A 21070-nucleotide genomic window follows, 5' to 3' on the forward strand; every position below is an offset into this window, starting at 1 on the left:
CTCCGCTCCAACAAAATCCAGCAAGCACAAAAGTCAGCGCACCCGGCTTTAAAGAAACTGAAGGCACACGGAAATGTTCTCAAATAGTGAATTTAATGTAATGCATACAAATAACATTACATGACAAGAAGTGTATGGTGGCTGGCTCCACCGGTCTTAAAGATTAACAGGTCAGACGCGTTTCTTAGTAAGTATATCACATATTCATCAGTGACCGTACTTAACACCCACTGAATAGAGCCTTATATCTAGGCAGGAAACACTCCCATTTAATTGCCGGTCCAATAGAAAAACAGAATTTATGTTTACCTGATAAATTACTTTCTCCAACGGTGTGTCCGGTCCACGGCGTCATCCTTACTTGTGGGATATTCTCTTCCCCAACAGGAAATGGCAAAGAGCCCAGCAAAGCTGGTCACATGATCCCTCCTAGGCTCCGCCTACCCCAGTCATTCGACCGACGTTAAGGAGGAATATTTGCATAGGAGAAACCATATGGTACCGTGGTGACTGTAGTTAAAGAAAATAAATTATCAGACCTGATTAAAAAAACCAGGGCGGGCCGTGGGCCGGACACACCGTTGGAGAAAGTAATTTATCAGGTAAACATAAATTCTGTTTTCTCCAACATAGGTGTGTCCGGTCCACGGCGTCATCCTTACTTGTGGGAACCAATACCAAAGCTTTAGGACACGGATGAAGGGAGGGAGCAAATCAGGTCACCTAAATGGAAGGCACCACGGCTTGCAAAACCTTTCTCCCAAAAATAGCCTCAGAAGAAGCAAAAGTATCAAACTTGTAAAATTTGGTAAAAGTGTGCAGTGAAGACCAAGTCGCTGCCCTACATATCTGATCAACAGAAGCCTCGTTCTTGAAGGCCCATGTGGAAGCCACAGCCCTAGTGGAATGAGCTGTGATTCTTTCGGGAGGCTGCCGTCCGGCAGTCTCGTAAGCCAATCTGATGATGCTTTTAATCCAAAAAGAGAGAGAGGTAGAAGTTGCTTTTTGACCTCTCCTTTTACCAGAATAAACAACAAACAAGGAAGATGTTTGTCTAAAATCCTTTGTAGCATCTAAATAGAAGTTTAGAGCGCGAACAACATCCAAATTGTGCGACAAACGTTCCTTCTTTGAAACTGGTTTCGGACACAGAGAAGGTACGATAATCTCCTGGTTAATGTTTTTGTTAGAAACAACTTTTGGAAGAAAACCAGGTTTAGAACGTAAAACCACCTTATCTGCATGGAACACCAGATAAGGAGGAGAACACTGCAGAGCAGATAATTCTGAAACTCTTCTAGCAGAAGAAATTGCAACTAAAAACAAAACTTTCCAAGATAATAACTTAATATCAACGGAATGCAAGGGTTCAAACGGAACCCCCTGAAGAACTGAAAGAACTAAATTGAGACTCCAAGGAGGAGTCAAAGGTTTGTAAACAGGCTTAATTCTAACCAGAGCCTGAACAAAGGCTTGAACATCTGGCACAGCAGCCAGTTTTTTGTGAAGTAACACCGACAAGGCAGAAATCTGTCCCTTCAGGGAACTTGCAGATAATCCTTTTTCCAATCCTTCTTGAAGGAAGGATAGAATCCTAGGAATCTTAACCTTGTCCCAAGAGAATCCTTTAGATTCACACCAACAGATATATTTTTTCCAAATTTTGTGGTAAATCTTTCTAGTTACAGGCTTTCTGGCCTGAACAAGAGTATCAATAACAGAATCTGAGAACCCTCGCTTCGATAAAATCAAGCGTTCAATCTCCAAGCAGTCAGCTGGAGTGAAACCAGATTCGGATGTTCGAACGGACCCTGAACAAGAAGGTCTCGTCTCAAAGGTAGCTTCCAAGGTGGAGCCGATGACATATTTACCAGATCTGCATACCAAGTCCTGCGTGGCCACGCAGGAGCTATCAAGATCACCGACGCCCTCTCCTGATTGATCCTGGCTACCAGCCTGGGGATGAGAGGAAACGGCGGGAACACATAAGCTAGCTTGAAGGTCCAAGGTGCTACTAGTGCATCCACTAGAGCCGCCTTGGGATCCCTGGATCTGGACCCGTAGCAAGGAACTTTGAAGTTCTGACGAGAGGCCATCAGATCCATGTCTGGAATGCCCCACAGCTGAGTGACTTGGGCAAAGATTTCCGGATGGAGTTCCCACTCCCCCGGATGCAATGTCTGACGACTCAGAAAATCCGCTTCCCAATTTTCCACTCCTGGGATGTGGATAGCAGACAGGTGGCAGGAGTGAGACTCCGCCCATAGAATGATTTTGGTCACTTCTTCCATCGCTAGGGAACTCCTTGTTCCCCCCTGATGGTTGATGTACGCAACAGTTGTCATGTTGTCTGATTGAAACCGTATGAACTTGGCCCTCGCTAGCTGAGGCCAAGCCTTGAGAGCATTGAATATCGCTCTCAGTTCCAGAATATTTATCGGTAGAAGAGATTCTTCCCGAGACCAAAGACCCTGAGCTTTCAGGGATCCCCAGACCGCGCCCCAGCCCATCAGACTGGCGTCGGTCGTGACAATGACCCACTCTGGTCTGCGGAATGTCATCCCTTGTGACAGGTTGTCCAGGGACAGCCACCAACGGAGTGAGTCCCTGGTCCTCTGATTTACTTGTATCTTCGGAGACAAGTCTGTATAGTCCCCATTCCACTGACTGAGCATGCACAGTTGTAATGGTCTTAGATGAATGCGCGCAAAAGGAACTATGTCCATTGCCGCTACCATCAACCCGATCACTTCCATGCACTGAGCTATGGAAGGAAGAGGAACGGAATGAAGTATCCGACAAGAGTCTAGAAGCTTTGTTTTTCTGGCCTCTGTCAGAAAAATCCTCATTTCTAAGGAGTCTATTATTGTTCCCAAGAAGGGAACCCTTGTTGACGGGGATAGAGAACTCTTTTCCACGTTCACTTTCCACCCGTGAGATCTGAGAAAGGCCAGGACAATGTCCGTGTGAGCCTTTGCTTGAGGAAGGGACGACGCTTGAATCAGAATGTCGTCCAAGTAAGGTACTACAGCAATGCCCCTTGGTCTTAGCACAGCTAGAAGGGACCCTAGTACCTTTGTGAAAATCCTTGGAGCAGTGGCTAATCCGAAAGGAAGCGCCACGAACTGGTAATGTTTGTCCAGGAATGCGAACCTTAGGAACCGATGATGTTCCTTGTGGATAGGAATATGTAGATACGCGTCCTTTAAATCCACCGTGGTCATGAATTGACCTTCCTGGATGGAAGGAAGAATAGTTCGAATGGTTTCCATCTTGAACGATGGAACCTAGAGAAACAGAATTTATGTTTACCTGATAAATTTCTTTCTCCAACGGTGTGTCCGGTCCACGGCGTCATCCTTACTTGTGGGATATTCTCTTCCCCAACAGGAAATGGCAAAGAGCCCAGCAAAGCTGGTCACATGATCCCTCCTAGGCTCCGCCTACCCCAGTCATTCGACCGACGTTAAGGAGGAATATTTGCATAGGAGAAACCATATGGTACCGTGGTGACTGTAGTTAAAGAAAATAAAATATCAGACCTGATTAAAAAAACCAGGGCGGGCCGTGGACCGGACACACCGTTGGAGAAAGAAATTTATCAGGTAAACATAAATTCTGTTTTCTCCAACATAGGTGTGTCCGGTCCACGGCGTCATCCTTACTTGTGGGAACCAATACCAAAGCTTTAGGACACGGATGAAGGGAGGGAGCAAATCAGGTCACCTAAATGGAAGGCACCACGGCTTGCAAAACCTTTCTCCCAAAAATAGCCTCAGAAGAAGCAAAAGTATCAAACTTGTAAAATTTGGTAAAAGTGTGCAGTGAAGACCAAGTCGCTGCCCTACATATCTGATCAACAGAAGCCTCGTTCTTGAAGGCCCATGTGGAAGCCACAGCCCTAGTGGAATGAGCTGTGATTCTTTCGGGAGGCTGCCGTCCGGCAGTCTCGTAAGCCAATCTGATGATGCTTTTAATCCAAAAAGAGAGAGAGGTAGAAGTTGCTTTTTGACCTCTCCTTTTACCTGAATAAACAACAAACAAGGAAGATGTTTGTCTAAAATCCTTTGTAGCATCTAAATAGAATTTTAGAGCGCGAACAACATCCAAATTGTGCAACAAACGTTCCTTCTTTGAAACTGGCTTTGGACACAGAGAAGGTACGATAATCTCCTGGTTAATGTTTTTGTTAGAAACAACTTTTGGAAGAAAACCAGGTTTAGTACGTAAAACCACCTTATCTGCATGGAACACCAGATAAGGAGGAGAACATTGCAGAGCAGATAATTCTGAGACTCTTCTAGCAGAAGAAATCGCAACTAAAAACAAAACTTTCCAAGATAATAACTTAATATCAACGGAATGTAAGGGTTCAAACGGAACCCCCTGAAGAACTGAAAGAACTAAATTGAGACTCCAAGGAGGAGTCAAAGGTTTGTAAACAGGCTTGATTCTAACCAGAGCCTGAACAAAGGCTTGAACATCTGGCACAGCTGCCAGCTTTTTGTGAAGTAATACCGACAAGGCAGAAATCTGTCCCTTCAGGGAACTAGCAGATAATCCTTTGTCCAATCCTTCTTGAAGGAAGGATAGAATCCTAGGAATCTTAACCTTGTCCCAAGGGAATCCTTTAGATTCACACCAACAGATATATTTTTTCCAAATTTTGTGGTAAATCTTTCTAGTCACAGGCTTCCTGGCCTGAACAAGAGTATCGATAACAGAATCTGAGAATCCTCGCTTCGATAAAATCAAGCGTTCAATCTCCAAGCAGTCAGCTGGAGTGAAACCAGATTCGGATGTTCGAACGGACCCTGAACAAGAAGGTCTCGTCTCAAAGGTAGCTTCCAAGGTGGAGCCGAAGACATATTCACCAGATCTGCATACCAAGTCCTGCGTGGCCACGCAGGAGCTATCAAGATCACCGACGCCCTCTCCTGCTTGATCCTGGCTATCAGCCTGGGGATGAGAGGAAATGGCGGGAACACATAAGCTAGTTTGAAGGTCCAAGGTGCTACTAGTGCATCCACTAGAGCCGCCTTGGGATCCCTGGATCTGGCCCCGTAGCAAGGAACTTTGAAGTTCTGACGAGAGGCCATCAGATCCATGTCTGGAATGCCCCACAGGTGAGTGACTTGGGCAAAGATTTCCGGATGGAGTTCCCACTCCCCCGGATGCAATGTCTGCCGACTCAGAAAATCCGCTTCCCAATTTTCCACTCCTGGGATGTGGATAGCAGACAGGTGGCAGGAGTGAGACTCCGCCCAAAGAATAATTTTGGTTACTTCTTCCATCGCTAGGGAACTTCTTGTTCCCCCCTGATGGTTGATGTACGCAACAGTCGTCATGTTGTCTGATTGAAACCGTATGAACCTGGTCCTCGCAAGCTGGGGCCAGGCCTGGAGAGCATTGAATATCGCTCTCAGTTCCAGAATATTTATCGGTAGAAGAGATTCTTCCCGAGACCAAAGACCCTGAGCTTTCAGGGATCCCCAGACCGCGCCCCAGCCTATCAGACTGGCGTCGGTCGTGACAATGACCCACTCTGGTCTGTGGAACATCATCCCTTGAGACAGATTGTCCAGGGACAGCCACCAACGGAGTGAGTCTCTGGTCCTCTGATTTACTTGTATCTTCGGAGACAAGTCTGTATAGTCCCCATTCCACTGACTGAGCATGCACAGTTGTAATGGTCTTAGATGAATGCGCGCAAAAGGAACTATGTCCATCGCCGCCACCATCAAACCGATCACTTCCATGCACTGAGCTATGGAAGGAAGAGGAACGGAATGAAGTATCCGACAAGAGTCCAGAAGCTTTGTGTTTCTGGCCTCTGTTAGAAAGATCCTCATTTCTAAGGAGTCTATAATTGTTCCCAAGAAGGGAACCCTTGTTGACGGGGATAGAGAACTCTTTTCCACGTTCACTTTCCAGCCGTGAGATCTGAGAAAGGCCAGGACAATGTCCGTGTGAGCCTTTGCTTGAGGAAGGGACGACGCTTGAATCAGAATGTCGTCCAGGTAAGGTACTACTGCAATGCCCCTTGGTCTTAGCACCGCTAGAAGGGACCCTAGTACCTTTGTGAAAATCCTTGGAGCAGTGGCTAATCCGAAAGGAAGCGCCACGAACTGGTAATGTTTGTCCAGGAATGCAAACCTTAGGAACCGATGATGTTCCTTGTGGATAGGAATATGTAGATACGCATCCTTTAAATCCACCGTGGTCATGAATTGACCTTCCTGGATGGAAGGAAGGATAGTTCGAATGGTTTCCATCTTGAACGATGGGACCTTGAGAAATTTGTTTAAGATCTTGAGATCTAGGATTGGTCTGAACGTTCCCTCTTTTTTGGGAACTATGAACAGATTGGAGTAGAACCCCATCCCTTGTTCTCTTAATGGAACAGGATGAATCACTCCCATTTTTAACAGGTCTTCTACACAATGTAAGAACGCCTGTCTTTTTATGTGGTCTGAAGACAACTGCGACCTGTGGAACCTCCCCCTTGGGGGAAGTCCCTTGAATTCCAGAAGATAACCCTGGGAGACTATTTCTAGCGCCCAAGGATCCAGAACATCTCTTGCCCAAGCCTGAGCGAAGAGAGAGAGTCTGCCCCCCACCAGATCCGGTCCCGGATCGGGGGCCAATATTTCATGCTGTCTTGGTAGCAGCGGCAGGTTTCTTGGCCTGCTTTCCCTTGTTCCAGCCTTGCATTGGTCTCCAAGCTGGCTTGGCCTGAGAAGTATTACCCTCTTGCTTAGAGGACGTAGCACCTTGGGCTGGTCCGTTTTTACGAAAGGGACGAAAATTAGGTCTATTTTTTGCCTTGAAAGGCCGATCCTGAGGAAGGGCGTGGCCCTTACCCCCAGTGATATCAGAGATAATCTCTTTCAAGTCAGGACCAAACAACGTTTTCCCCTTGAAAGGAATGTTTAGTAGCTTGTTCTTGGAAGACGCATCAGCCGACCAAGATTTCAACCAAAGCGCTCTGCGCGCCACAATAGCAAACCCAGAGTTCTTAGCCGCTAACTTAGCCAATTGCAAAGAGGCGTCTAGAGTGAAAGAATTAGCCAATTTGAGAGCATTGATTCTGTCCATAATCTCCTCATAAGGAGGAGAGTCACTATCGAGCACCTTGAGCAGTTCATCAAACCAGAAATATGCGGCAGTAGTGACAGGGACAATGCATGAAATGGGTTGTAGAAGGTAACCCTGCTGAACAAACATCTTTTTAAGCAAACCTTCTAATTTTTTATCCATAGGATCTTTGAAAGCACAACTATCCTCTATTGGAATAGTGGTGCGTTTGTTTAAAGTAGAAACCGCTCCCTCGACCTTGGGGACTGACTGCCATAAGTCCTTTCTGGGGTCGACCATAGGAAACAATTTTTTAAATATGGGGGGAGGGACGAAAGGAATACCGGGCCTTTCCCATTCTTTATTAACAATGTCCGCCACCCGCTTGGGTATAGGAAAAGCTTCTGGGAGCCCCGGCACCTCTAGGAACTTGTCCATTTTACATAGTTTCTCTGGGATGACTAAATTTTCACAATCATCCAGAGTGGATAATACCTCCTTAAGCAAAATGCGGAGATGTTCCAATTTAAATTTAAATGTAATCACATCAGATTCAGCCTGCTGAGAAATGTTCCCCAAATCAGTAATTTCTCCCTCAGACAAAACCTCCCTGGCCCCCTCAGATTGGGTTAGGGGCCCTTCAGAGATATTAATATCAGCGTCGTCATGCTCTTCAGTAACTAAAACAGAGCAGCCACGCTTACGCTGACAAGGGTTCATTTTGGCTAAAATGTTTTTGACAGAATTATCCATTACAGCCGTTAATTGTTGCATAGTAAGGAGTATTGGCGCGCTAGATGTACTAGGGGCCTCCTGAGTGGGCAAGACTCGTGTAGACGAAGGAGGGAATGATGCAGTACCATGCTTACTCCCCTCACTTGAGGAATCATCTTGGGCATCATTGTCATTATCACATAAATCACATTTATTTAAATGAATAGGAATTCTGGCTTCCCCACATTCAGAACACAGTCTATCTGGTAGTTCAGACATGTTAAACAGGCATAAACTTGATCAGAAAGTACAAAAAACGTTTTAAAATAAAACCGTTACTGTCACTTTAAATTTTAAACTGAACACACTTTATTACTGCAATTGCGAAAAAACATGAAGGAATTGTTCAAAATTCACCAAATTTTCACCACAGCGTCTTAAAGCCTTGAAAATATTGCACACCAATTTTGGAAGCTTTAACCCTTAAAATAACGGAACCGGAGCCGTTTTAAGCTTTAAACCCCTTTACAGTCCCTGGTATCTGCTTTGCTGAGACCCAACCAAACCCAAAGGGGAATACGATACCAAATGACGCCTTCAGAAGTCTTTTATAAGTATCAGAGCTCCTCTCACATGCGACTGCATGCCATGCCTCTCAAAAACAAGTGCGCAACACCGGCGCGAAAATGAGACTCTGCCTATGCTTGGGGAAAGCCCCTAAAGAATAAGGTGTCTAAAACAGTGCCTGCCGATATTATTATATCAAAATACCCAGATAAAATGATTCCTCAAGGCTAAATATGAGTTAATAATCAATCGATTTAGCCCAGAAAAAGTCTACAGTTTAAATAAGCCCTTGTGAAGCCCTTATTTACAATCGTAATAAACATGGCTTACCGGATCCCATAGGGAAAATGACAGCTTCCAGCATTACATCGTCTTGTTAGAATGTGTCATACCTCAAGCAGCAAGAGACTGCAAACTGTTCCCCCAACTGAAGTTAATTGCTCTCAACAGTCCTGTGTGGAACAGCCATGGATTTTAGTTACGGTTGCTAAAATCATTTTCCTCATACAAACAGAATTCTTCATCTCTTTTCTGTTTCTGAGTAAATAGTACGTACCAGCACTATTTGAAAATAACAAACTCTTGATTGAATAATGAAAAACTACAGTTAAACACTAAAAAACTCTAAGCCATCTCCGTGGAGATGTTGCCTGTACAACGGCAAAGAGAATGACTGGGGTAGGCGGAGCCTAGGAGGGATCATGTGACCAGCTTTGCTGGGCTCTTTGCCATTTCCTGTTGGGGAAGAGAATATCCCACAAGTAAGGATGACGCCGTGGACCGGACACACCTATGTTGGAGAAAACTTGTTTAAGATCTTGAGATCTAAGATTGGTCTGAACGTTCCCTCTTTTTTGGGAACTATGAACAGATTGGAGTAGAACCCCATCCCTTGTTCTCTTAATGGAACAGGATGAATCACTCCCATTTTTAACAGGTCTTCTACACAATGTAAGAATGCCTGTCTTTTTATGTGGTCTGAAGACAACTGAGACCTGTGGAACCTCCCCCTTGGGGGAAGTCCCTTGAATTCCAGAAGATAACCTTGGTAGACTATTTCTAGCGCCCAAGGATCCAGAACATCTCTTGCCCAAGCCTGAGCGAAGAGAGAGAGTCTGCCCCCCACCAGATCCGGTCCCGGATCGGGGGCCAACATTTCATGCTGTCTTGGTAGCAGTGGCAGGTTTCTTGGCCTGCTTTCCCTTGTTCCAGCCTTGCATTGGTCTCCAAGCTGGCTTGGCTTGAGAAGTATTACCCTCTTGCTTAGAGGACGTAGCACCTTGGGCTGGTCCGTTTCTACGAAAGGGACGGAAATTAGGTTTATTTTTTGCCTTGAAAGGCCGATCCTGAGGAAGGGCGTGGCCCTTACCCCCAGTGATATCAGAGATAATCTCTTTCAAGTCAGGGCCAAACAGCGTTTTCCCCTTGAAAGGAATGTTAAGTAGCTTGTTCTTGGAAGACGCATCAGCCGACCAAGATTTCAACCAAAGCGCTCTGCGCGCCACAATAGCAAACCCAGAATTCTTAGCCGCTAACCTAGCCAATTGCAAAGTGGCGTCTAGGGTGAAAGAATTAGCCAATTTGAGAGCATTGATTCTGTCCATAATCTCCTCCAAAGGAGGAGAATCACTATCGACCGCTCTTATCAGATCATCGAACCAGAAACATGCGGCTGTAGCGACAGGGACAATGCATGAAATTGGTTGTAGAAGGTAACCTTGCTGAACAAACATCTTTTTAAGCAAACCTTCTAATTTTTTATCCATAGGATCTTTGAAAGCACAACTATCCTCTATGGGTATAGTGGTGCGTTTGTTTAAAGTGGAAACCGCTCCCTCGACCTTGGGGACTGTCTGCCATAAGTCCTTTCTGGGGTCGACCATAGGAAACAATTTTTTAAATATGGGGGGAGGGACGAAAGGAATACCGGGCCTTTCCCATTCTTTATTAACAATGTCCGCCACCCGCTTGGGTATAGGAAAAGCTTCTGGGAGCCCCGGCACCTCTAGGAACTTGTCCATTTTACAAAGTTTCTCTGGGATGACCAACTTGTCACAATCATCCAGAGTGGATAATACCTCCTTAAGCAGAATGCGGAGATGTTCCAACTTAAATTTAAATGCAATCACATCAGGTTCAGCCTGTTGAGAAATGTTCCCTGAATCAGTAATTTCTCCCTCAGACAAAACCTCCCTGGCCCCATCAGACTGGGTTAGGGGCCCTTCAGAAATATTATTATCAGCGTCGTCATGCTCTTCAGTATCTAAAACAGAGCAGCCGCGCTTACGCTGATAAGTGTTCATTTTGGCTAAAATGTTTTTGACAGAATTATCCATTACAGCCGTTAATTGTTGCATAGTAAGGAGTATTGGCGCGCTAGATGTACTAGGGGCCTCCTGAGTGGGCAAGACTCGTGTAGACGAAGGAGGGAATGATGCAGTACCATGCTTACTCCCCTCACTTGAGGAATCATCTTGGGCATCATTATCATTATCACATAAATCACATTTATTTAAATGAATAGGAATTCTGGCTTCCCCACATTCAGAACACAGTCTATCTGGTAGTTCAGACATGTTAAACAGGCATAAACTTGATAACAAAGTACAAAAAACGTTTTGAAATAAAACCGTTACTGTCACTTTAAATTTTAAACTGAACACACTTTATTACTGCAATTGCGAAAAAACATGAAGGAATTGTTCAAAATTCACCAAATTTTCACCACAGTGTCTTAAAGCCTTAAAAGTATTGCACACCAAATTTGGAAGCTTTAACCCTTAAAATAACGGAACCGGAGCCGTTTTGAACTTTAACCCCTTTACAGTCCCTGGTATCTGCTTTGCTGAGACCCAACCAAGCCCAAAGGGGAATACGATACCAAATGACGCCTTCAGAAAGTCTTTTCTAAGTATCAGAGCTCCTCTCACATGCGACTGCATGCCATGCCTCTCAAAAACAAGTGCGCCACACCGGCGCGAAAATGAGGCTCTGCTTATGCTTTGGGAAAGCCCCTAAAGAATAAGGTGTCTAAAACAGTGCCTGCCGATATTATTATATCAAAATACCCAGATAAAATGATTCCTCAAGGCTAAATATGTGTTAATAATGAATCGATTTAGCCCAGAAAAAGTCTACAGTTTTAATAAGCCCTTGTGAAGCCCTTATTTACGATCGTAATAAACATGGCTTACCGGATCCCATAGGGAAAATGACAGCTTCCAGCATTACATCGTCTTGTTAGAATGTGTCATACCTTAAGCAGCAAGAGACTGCACACTGTTCCCCCAACTGAAGTTAATTGCTCTCAACAGTCCTGTGTGGAACAGCCATGGATTTTAGTGACGGTTGCTAAAATCATTTTCCTCATACAAACAGAAATCTTCATCTCTTTTCTGTTTCTGAGTAAATAGTACATACCAGCACTATTTCAAAATAACAAACTCTTGATTGAATAATAAAAACTACAGTTAAACACTAAAAAAACTCTAAGCCATCTCCGTGGAGATGTTGCCTGTACAACGGCAAAGAGAATGACTGGGGTAGGCGGAGCCTAGGAGGGATCATGTGACCAGCTTTGCTGGGCTCTTTGCCATTTCCTGTTGGGGAAGAGAATATCCCACAAGTAAGGATGACGCCGTGGACCGGACACACCTATGTTGGAGAAAAGGACCTAATAATGGCCATAAGAAGTGGGTGTGTAGTAAGGAGGGATGTGTTAAAGCAGTTCACATTTCATAACTTAACAGGTAAACAGGTAATGGGTATCATAATTTGATATATAAAAAACAAACAACATTATAAAAATGTTAAAAAATAATAAACAACCTGTTACCATGAAAATTATTAATATTAAAATAAACAAACTTAAAATAAAAACTAATAAATAAGAAAATGAAAAAAGAATAAAGAAAAAAGAGAAATTTTGCCAAACGAAATTTAAAGTGACAGTATGGTAAATTGTAATAATGTATCAAACATATCCAGGTGAGACATTCTTGTGATATTACTATTGATCAACATATAACTTAACATCCCACTCTGAATTTAAACCAATGGGGAGGCGGGTATCCAAATGAAAGATCCAAAACACCTCTTTTTTACTGAGGATTAAACCTCGATTGCCTCCTCTTGGGTGTCTAGGGATCATTTGGATGGCCTGAAATGTCAACAATGAACTGTCTGAGTTATGATACCTTCTGAAATGCAGGGATATTGGAGTAGTTGACTCCGGATCTTCAATGGAGCGTAGATGTTCCAAAAAACGGTCCTTCATAGCACGGGTCGTTTGACCTACGTACTGCCTGAAACATCCCTTGCACGTCAGAAGATAAACAACATAACAAGAATTACAAGTCATGTGTTCTCTAATCTGAAAAGATTTGTTAGTAGCAGTGGACACAAAACTGGTTCCAAAAGTCGCATAGGAACAAGACTTGCATCTCCTGCTGCCACATCTGAAAAATCCTGGTTTAATGGAGAGCCAGTTGGTTCAATGATTTTCTAGGCAACATAGATGGGGATAGTAAGTTCCCCAATGTTTGTGCCTTACGTGATACGAAACAGGTACCATCTTTCAGTATGCTCTTTAGACTCTCATCAGGGTTTAAAATGGGAAGTGCCTTGCGCACAATGTCGCATATTTTACCATATTCAACACTGTATGTAGTAATGAATTTAAGTTTATTTAACCTACTCTGTTTTTTAGAAGTATCAAACTGAAAAAGATCTTTTCTTTCTGTCTGATCGACTTCTTTTTTGATCTGTTCAAGAGCTGTTTCAGAGTACCCTTTTTCAATTAATCTGACAGTTAAATCATGAGAATGCTTTAAGTAACTCCTAGAGTTACTGCAATTACGTTTGACCCTTACAAACTGGCTTTTGGGAATAGAATTAATAGTGTGTTTCGGATGGCACGACCGGGCATCTAGAATGGTATTTCCTGCACTTGGCTTTCTAAACAATTCAATATCTATACTTGAAGTCTCCAGATTAGAACACAATTCGATATCCAAAAAAGAAATCGAAGATTTATTAACCTCCATGGTAAATTGGAGATTCAAAGAATTGTCCTGAAGATACAGCAGAAACTGTCCAAGAAGAGATTCTGGGCCCTTCCAAATAAGACGTTGTCTATGTAGCGACCGTAGTAATGAATGTATTGCCTGAAAGGATTTCCATCTCCATAGACGCGGGACAGCTCCCACCAACCCATATACAGGTTGGCATAAGAGGGGGCAAACTTGGCCCCCATCGCTGTCCCACGTCTCTGGAGATAGAAACCCCCCTCAAACAAGAAAAAATTATGAGTCAATACAGTACTCTACAGAGTTCTTAATGAACAGTTTCAATGCCTCTTCATAATTGGAAAAATGATCCAAGAAAAATGTAATGGCCTCGATGCCCTTGTCATGAGGAATACAGGTATATAATGAGACTACGTCAATCGTGACAAATGTGTATTCCACACGCCATTCAAGGCTTTCCAACTGTCTAATCACATCAGACGTGTCCCTTATATAGCCTGTTAAATTCAAAACAAATGGTTGAAGGTAACCATCAATGAGTTCTGAAAGTGGCTCGTTCAAAGAGCCAATCCCTGCCACAATGGGTCTGCCGGGGGGATTAGTGGCATGTTTGTGAACTTTCGGCAGATAATGAAATATAGCCATAACCTGTATAGAAATTCAAACTTTGATTGTTTAATAAGCCCATCTTGTAAAGCTCTCTCAAGAATCTTTCGTAATTCGGCTTTGTAAGAAAAAATGGGGTTAAATTTAAGTTTCTCATACACCGTAGCATCAAGCAACTGCCTATATGCCTCTGTGAGATATGCCTCACGGTCCAACACAACCACTTTACCCCCCTTATCTGAATTACGAATAACCAAATCATGATTATCTCTTAACTGTTTAATGGCTAGATGTTGAATTTCTATACAGCGAGCATCCGGTTATGGCTATATTTCATTATCTGCAGAAAGTTCACAAACATGCCACTAATTGTTTGAATTTAACAGGCTATATAAGGGACACGTCTGATGTGATTAGACAGTTGGAAAGCCTTGAATGGCGTGTGGAATACACACATTTGTCACGATTGACGTAGTCTCATTATATACCTGTATTCCTCATGACAAGGGCATCGAGGCCATTACATTTTTCTTGGATCATTTCTCCAATTATGAAGAGGCATTGAAACTGTTCATTAAGAACTCTGTAGAGTACTTATTGACTCATAATTTTTTCTTGTTTGAGGGGGGTTTCTATCTCCAGAGACGTGGGACAGCGATGGGGGCCAAGTTTGCCCCCTCTTATGCCAACCTGTATATGGGTTGGTGGGAGCTGTCCCGCGTTTATGGAGATGGAAATCCTTTCAGGCAATACATTCATTACTACGGTCGCTACATAGACTACGTCTTACTTAATTGGAAGGGCCCAGAATCTCTTCTTGGACAGTTTCTGTTGTATCTTCAGGACAATTCTTTGAATCTCCAATTTACCATGGAGGTTAATAAATCTTCGATTTCTTTTTTGGATATCGAATTGTGTTCTAATCTGGAGACTTCAAGTATAGATATTGAATTGTTTAGAAAGCCAAGTGCAGGAAATACCATTCTAGATGCCCGGTCGTGCCATCCGAAACACACTATTAATTATATTCCCAAAAGCCAGTTTGTAAGGGTCAAACGTAATTGCAGTAACTCTAGGAGTTACTTAAAGCATTCTCATGATTTAACTGTCAGATTAATTGAAAGAGGGTACTCTGAAACAGCTCTTGAACAGATCAAAAAAGAAGTCGATCAGACAGAAAGAAAAGATCTTTTTCAGTTTGATACTTCTAAAAAACAGAGTAGGTTAAATAAACTTAAATTCATTACTACATACAGTGTTGAATATGGTAAAATATGCGACATTGTGCGCAAGGCACTTCCCATTTTAAACACTGATGAGAGTCTAAAGAGCATACTGAAAGATGGTACCTGTTTCGTATCACGTAAGGCACAAACATTGGGGAACTTACTATCCCCATCTATGTTCCTTAGAAAATCATTGAGAACCAACTGGCTCTCCATTAAACCAGGATTTTTCAGATGTGGCAGCAGGAGATGCAAGTCTTGTTCCTATGCGACTTTTGGAACCAGTTTTGTGTCCACTGCTACTAACAAATCTTTTCAGATTAGAGAACACATGACTTTTAATTCTTGTTATGCTGTTTATCTTCTGACGTGCAAGGGATGTTTCAGGCAGTACGTAGGTCAAACGACCCGTGCTATGAAGGACCGTTTTTTGGAACATCTACGCTCCATTGAAGATCCGGAGTCAACTACTCCAATATCCCTGCATTTCAGAAGGTATCATAACTCAGACAGTTCATTGTTGACATTTCAGGCCATCCAAATGATCCCTAGACACCCAAGAGGAGGCAATCAAGGTTTAATCCTCAGTAAAAAAGAGGTATTTTGGATCTTTCATTTGGATACCCGCCTCCCCATTGGTTTAAATTCAGAGTGGGATGTTAAGTTATATGTTGATCAATAGTAATATCACAAGAATGTCTCACCTGGATATGTTTGATACATTATTACAATTTACCATACTGTCACTTTAAATTTCGTTTGGCAAAATTTCTCTTTTTTCTTTATTCTTTTTTCATTTTCTTATTTATTAGTTTTTCTTTTAAGTTTATTTTAATATTAATAATTTTCATGGTAACAGGTTGTTTATTATTTTTTAACATTTTTATAATGTTATTTGTTTTTTATATATCAAATTATGATACCCATTACCTGTTTACCTGTTATAAGTTATGAAATGTGAACTGCTTTAACACATCCCTCCTTACTACACACCCACTTCTTATGGCCATTATTAGGTCCTTTTTCTATTGGACCGGCAATTAAATGGGAGTGTTTCCTGCCTAGATATAAGGCTCTATTCAGTGGGTGTTAAGTACGGTCACTGATGAATATGTGATATACTTACTAAGAAACGCGTCTGACCTGTTAATCTTTAAGACCGGTGGAGCCAGCCACCATACACTTCTTGTCATGTAATGTTATTTGTATGCATTACATTAAATTTACTATTTGAGAACATTTCCGTGTGCCTTCAGTTTCTTTAAAGCCGGGTGCGCTGACTTTTGTGCTTGCTGGTGTAGTAATGAGTGGGAGGTCATGTCTGCAGCTTACTCGCTGCCATAGACTCGAATTACTAAGCATAAACGTAAACGGTCAGCTGCAGCATGGACCAAATTACTATAATTTTCTCAACTTCCTCCAGCACAGATGTTTATGTAAATGAAACTGTAGCAGACAGGTAAGGGTAATTTGCGAAGACAGGCATACAGACACACAGCGGACTAACCGGAAAACTGAGCTACAGTCCTTGCACCAATAAGGCGCATCCTACACACTCATAGCAAAGCCCCAAAGCTTAACTCCTTGCTGCCTGCCATACACACCTCACTAGCAGTTTAGAAGTTAAAGGGATAAGAAAAGTCTAGATTTAATTGTGCATAAATGCATTTCAATTTAAAAACAAAATTATACTTGCCTGATAATTTTATTTCCATTGTGGGGAGGAGAGTCCACGGCTTCATTCATTACTTTTGGGAAATAAGAACCTGGTCACCAGGGGGAGGCAAAGACACCGCAGCCAAAGGCTTAAAAACCTCCCCCCACTCCCCAGTCATTCTGCCAAGGGAGCAAGGAACAGTAGGAGAAATATCAGGGTATAAATGGTGCCAGAAGATAAATTAAATTTAGGTCTGCCAAACGGAGTTAAGGGTGGGAGACGTGGACTCTTCTCCCCACGATGGCAATAAAATTATCAGGTAAGCATAATTTGTTTTCCATCTAAAAGGGGAGGAGAGTTCACGGCTTCATTCATTACTTTTTTCAAACATATACCCAAGCTTTAGAGGACACTGAATGAAACCAGGAGGGTAAAAATGCGTACCCTAATTTGAGGGCACCACAGCCTGTAAAACCTCTCTCCCAAAAACAGCTTCTGCAGAAGCAAAAATATCAAATTTGTAAAACTTTGTAAAAGTGTGTAAGGAGGACCAGGTAGCCGCTTTACAAATCTGCTCCATAGAGGCCGCATTCTTGAAGGCCCAAGATGAAGCCACAGCTCTAGTTGAATGAGCCGTGATCCTCTGAGGAGGCTTATGTCCTGCTGTATCATAGGCCAAGCGAACCAAGCTCCTCAACCAAAAGGACAAAGTAGAAGAGGCCCTCTGCCTCTTCTACCACAAAAAGAGATGTAGACTGTCTGAAATCCTTTATAGCCTGAAGCTAGAACTTTAAAGGGCCACTGTAAGTAAATATTTTCTATGCCTGTTACTAACTACCCCAAATACGCTTTTTATCAATAGCATTTCATTAACATCTCTACCGTATATCAGAAATCTTGTCTGCAAATTTAATTGTTTACCAAACCCACTCCGTGGGTATCCTTTGCTCTGTACCAATCCGTTTACAATACCTAGGATTCAAAATGGCGCTTTAAACACAAAGTTATTGGTTTAAGTATTTTGAACATGCAGTGCTGAAAATAGTGGGCAGGATAACGTGACATCATCGGCGAATAAGAGATATAACTTTTAGAATGTTATGAAACTTCGTTTTGGAGAAAATATAGGTCAGTAGGTTTTAATTAATGTTTATTAACTTTAATATGTTAGTTGTTTAGCTTAAAAATTATAACAGAAAGTAATCCTTTAAGGCCCGGACCACATCCAGATTATGAAGTAACCACCTTTGTGTCGCTTTCATAAGATATAGGATCAGCTTTTAGTCCAGACCTTCTCGCAGCAAATGTATTCTCACTCGTAGAGCCCAAGTACCAGTAATGTCCAGGGTTTTGCTATCCTGTTTAGAGGACTGAGATGGAAAATTAGTTATTCAGAACAATTATTTCCCGATTGATGTTACGGTTAGACACCACCTTGGGAAGATACCCCAAACCGGTGCGAAGAACAGCCTTATCTGCATGAAAGACCAGATAAGGAGGTTCGAATTGCAAGGCAGTCAGCTCAAATACTCTGCGTGCCGATGCAATGGCCAACCGAAAGAGAACCTTCCAGGACAGAATCTTAATGTCAATAGAATGCATTGGCTCAAACGGAACCCTCTGCAATACCTTAAGGACCAAGTTTAAGCTCCATGGGGGAGCAGACTGCCTAAAGACAGGTCTGATTCTAGACAGAGCCTGAACAAAAGATTGAATGTCAGGAAGCTCAGTGAGTCTCCTGTGCAACAAGACTGATAAAGCCGAAATCTGTCCCATTAAGGAACTGGCGGCAAGACCCTTCTCCAAACCTTCTTGGAATGCAAAATCCTGGATACCTTCACCTTGTGCCAAGGATATCCATGTTTCCCACACCAAGACAAGTCCTCCACACCTTATGGTAGATGCGACGAGTGACTGGCGTTCAGGCAAGAATCACACTTTCAGAAAAACCTCTCTTGGCTAAGACTAAGTGTTCAATCCCCACGCAGTCAGCCTCAGAGAAACGAGATTTTGACGTTGAAAGGGACCCTGTTAGAGCAGATCCCTGCGACAGGGTAACCTCCGTGGCGGAGAGGATGACATCCCCACCAGATCTGCAAACTACGTCCTACGCGGCCAAGAAGGAGCAATCAGGATGGCCGAAGCTCGCTCCTGCTTGATGAGTGCCACTACACGAGGTAGTAACGGTGGTAAAATGTAAGCTAGGCTGAATCCCCATGGCAGCACTAAGGCATCTATCAGTTCTGCCTGGGGATTCCTCGACCTGTATCGGGGTAGCTTGCAATTGAGTCTGGACGCCATGAAATCTATCTGCGGCGTTCCCCATTTGAGACAAATCTCCGTAAACACTTCGGAGTGAAGAGACCATTCCCCCCGGATGGAAGGATTGCCTGCTGAGAAAGTCAGCTTCCCAGCTGTACACACCTGGAATGTGGATCGCTGAGCGAGCAGCTGTGGGACTCCGCCCATTTCAAAATCCAAGACACCTCCCTCATTGCTAGGGAGCTCCTCGTTCCCCCCCAGTGGTTGATGTAAGCCACAGAGGTAATGTCGGTCTGGAATCTGATGAAGCTGAACAACCCCAGAGGAGGCCACACCCTGTAGATTGCTCGAAGCTCCAGAATATTTATCGGAAGGAGAGACTCCTCCCGGGTCCATTTTTCTTGTGCCAATCTAGCACCCCAAACAGGTCTCATCCTGCCAGACTCGCGTCCGTGGTCACAATGTCCCAGGAAGGATGTCCCCAGGGACAGATGCTCCAGATGGATCCACCAAGATAGGGAGTCCCTGGTCCGAGCATCCATGGATATCCACTGTGATAGATCTGAATGATCGCCATTCCACTGTCTCAACATGCACAATTAAAGAGGTCTGAGATGAAACCTAGCGAGCCACCGAAGGACTTGAGTAAGACTGAAGGGCAAGACAGGTGGACGCAACCTTCGTGAAGACTCTCGGGGCCGCCGCCAGGCCGAAGGGAAGGGCCACAAACTGAAAGTGTTGGTCCAGAAACGCAAATCTTAGGAACTTGAAGTGGTCCCTGTGAATTGGAGCATGAAGGTAAGCATCCTTCAAGTCTATTGTCATGAACTGCCCCTCTTGAACTAGGGGCAGAATAGATCTGATCGTTTCCATTTTGAACGATGGAACAGCCAGAAACTTGTTTAAACACTTTAGGTCCAGATTCCGGTGGAACGTGCACTCCTCCTTTGGAAGCACAAAGAGATTTGAATAGTACCCTAGACCCCTTTCTACTCAGGGTAATGGTACGATAACACTTAGAGAGGAGAGATCACTCACACAATCTAGAAAGGCCTCTCTTTTCCGGTATTGAAGACAGGTTTGACACGAGGAATCTGCCCCATAGCGGATGGGACCTGAACCCTATCCTGTAAGCTGGGCGACTATCTCCAGAACCCAAGGGTCCTAAACGTTCTGCAACGAGGCTTCGGAGAAGAGACAATCTGCCCCCTACTTGGTCCGGAGACCGGTCAGGGGCCGCCACTTCATGCCGATTTAGTCTTGTCGGGCTTCTTGTTCTGCTTGGACTTGTTCAGGCTTCCAAGTTGCCTTGGACTGATCCGCTTTAGCGGCGGGCTGCTGGCGCTGGGCCTTGTCCACGTGAAAAGGACGAAAAGTAGATCCTTTAGGCTTCGTCGTCTTATCCTGCGGTAGAAAAGCTCCCTTGCCTCCCGTAATCGTGGATATGATTGAATTCAATCCTGGACCGAACAGAATCTTTCCTTGAAAAGGCAGGGACAACAGCCTCAACTTAGAGGTCATGTCCAAAGACCAAACCTTTAGCCACAGAGCCCTGCGAGCTAAAACTGAGAATCCTGAAACCTTTGTGTTCAGGCGAATAATTTGCATATTGGCATCACAAATTAAAGAATTGGCGACCTTCAACACCTTAATCTTATCCTGTATCTCGTCGATGGAAGTCTCCCTCTCGACTATATCACACGAATTCACAACAATATGTTGCCGCTCCAGAAATCGCGGCTACAGCCGCTGCCGGTTGAATAAACAAACAACGTTTGTTGAAACATTTTTCTTAACATGTATTCCAGCTTTTTATCCATGGGCTCTTTAAACGACGAACTACCCTCGAGAGGAATAGTCGTTCGCTTTGCAAACGTAGAGATGGCACAATCCACCTTAGGGACAGTCCCCCACAGCTCGAGCTGAGAGTCCGG

General features: G+C 43.6%; 1 protein-coding gene across 1 annotated transcript in view; it reads right to left on the reverse strand.

Annotated features, from left to right (window-relative positions):
* Positions 1–21070, reverse strand: part of RLF (RLF zinc finger) — a 200127-nt gene that overhangs the window by 168131 nt on the left and 10926 nt on the right. The window lies entirely within an intron of this gene.

The sequence above is a fragment of the Bombina bombina genome, chromosome 3 (genome assembly GCF_027579735.1).
Source record: "Bombina bombina isolate aBomBom1 chromosome 3, aBomBom1.pri, whole genome shotgun sequence".
Lineage (NCBI taxonomy): Eukaryota > Metazoa > Chordata > Amphibia > Anura > Bombinatoridae > Bombina > Bombina bombina.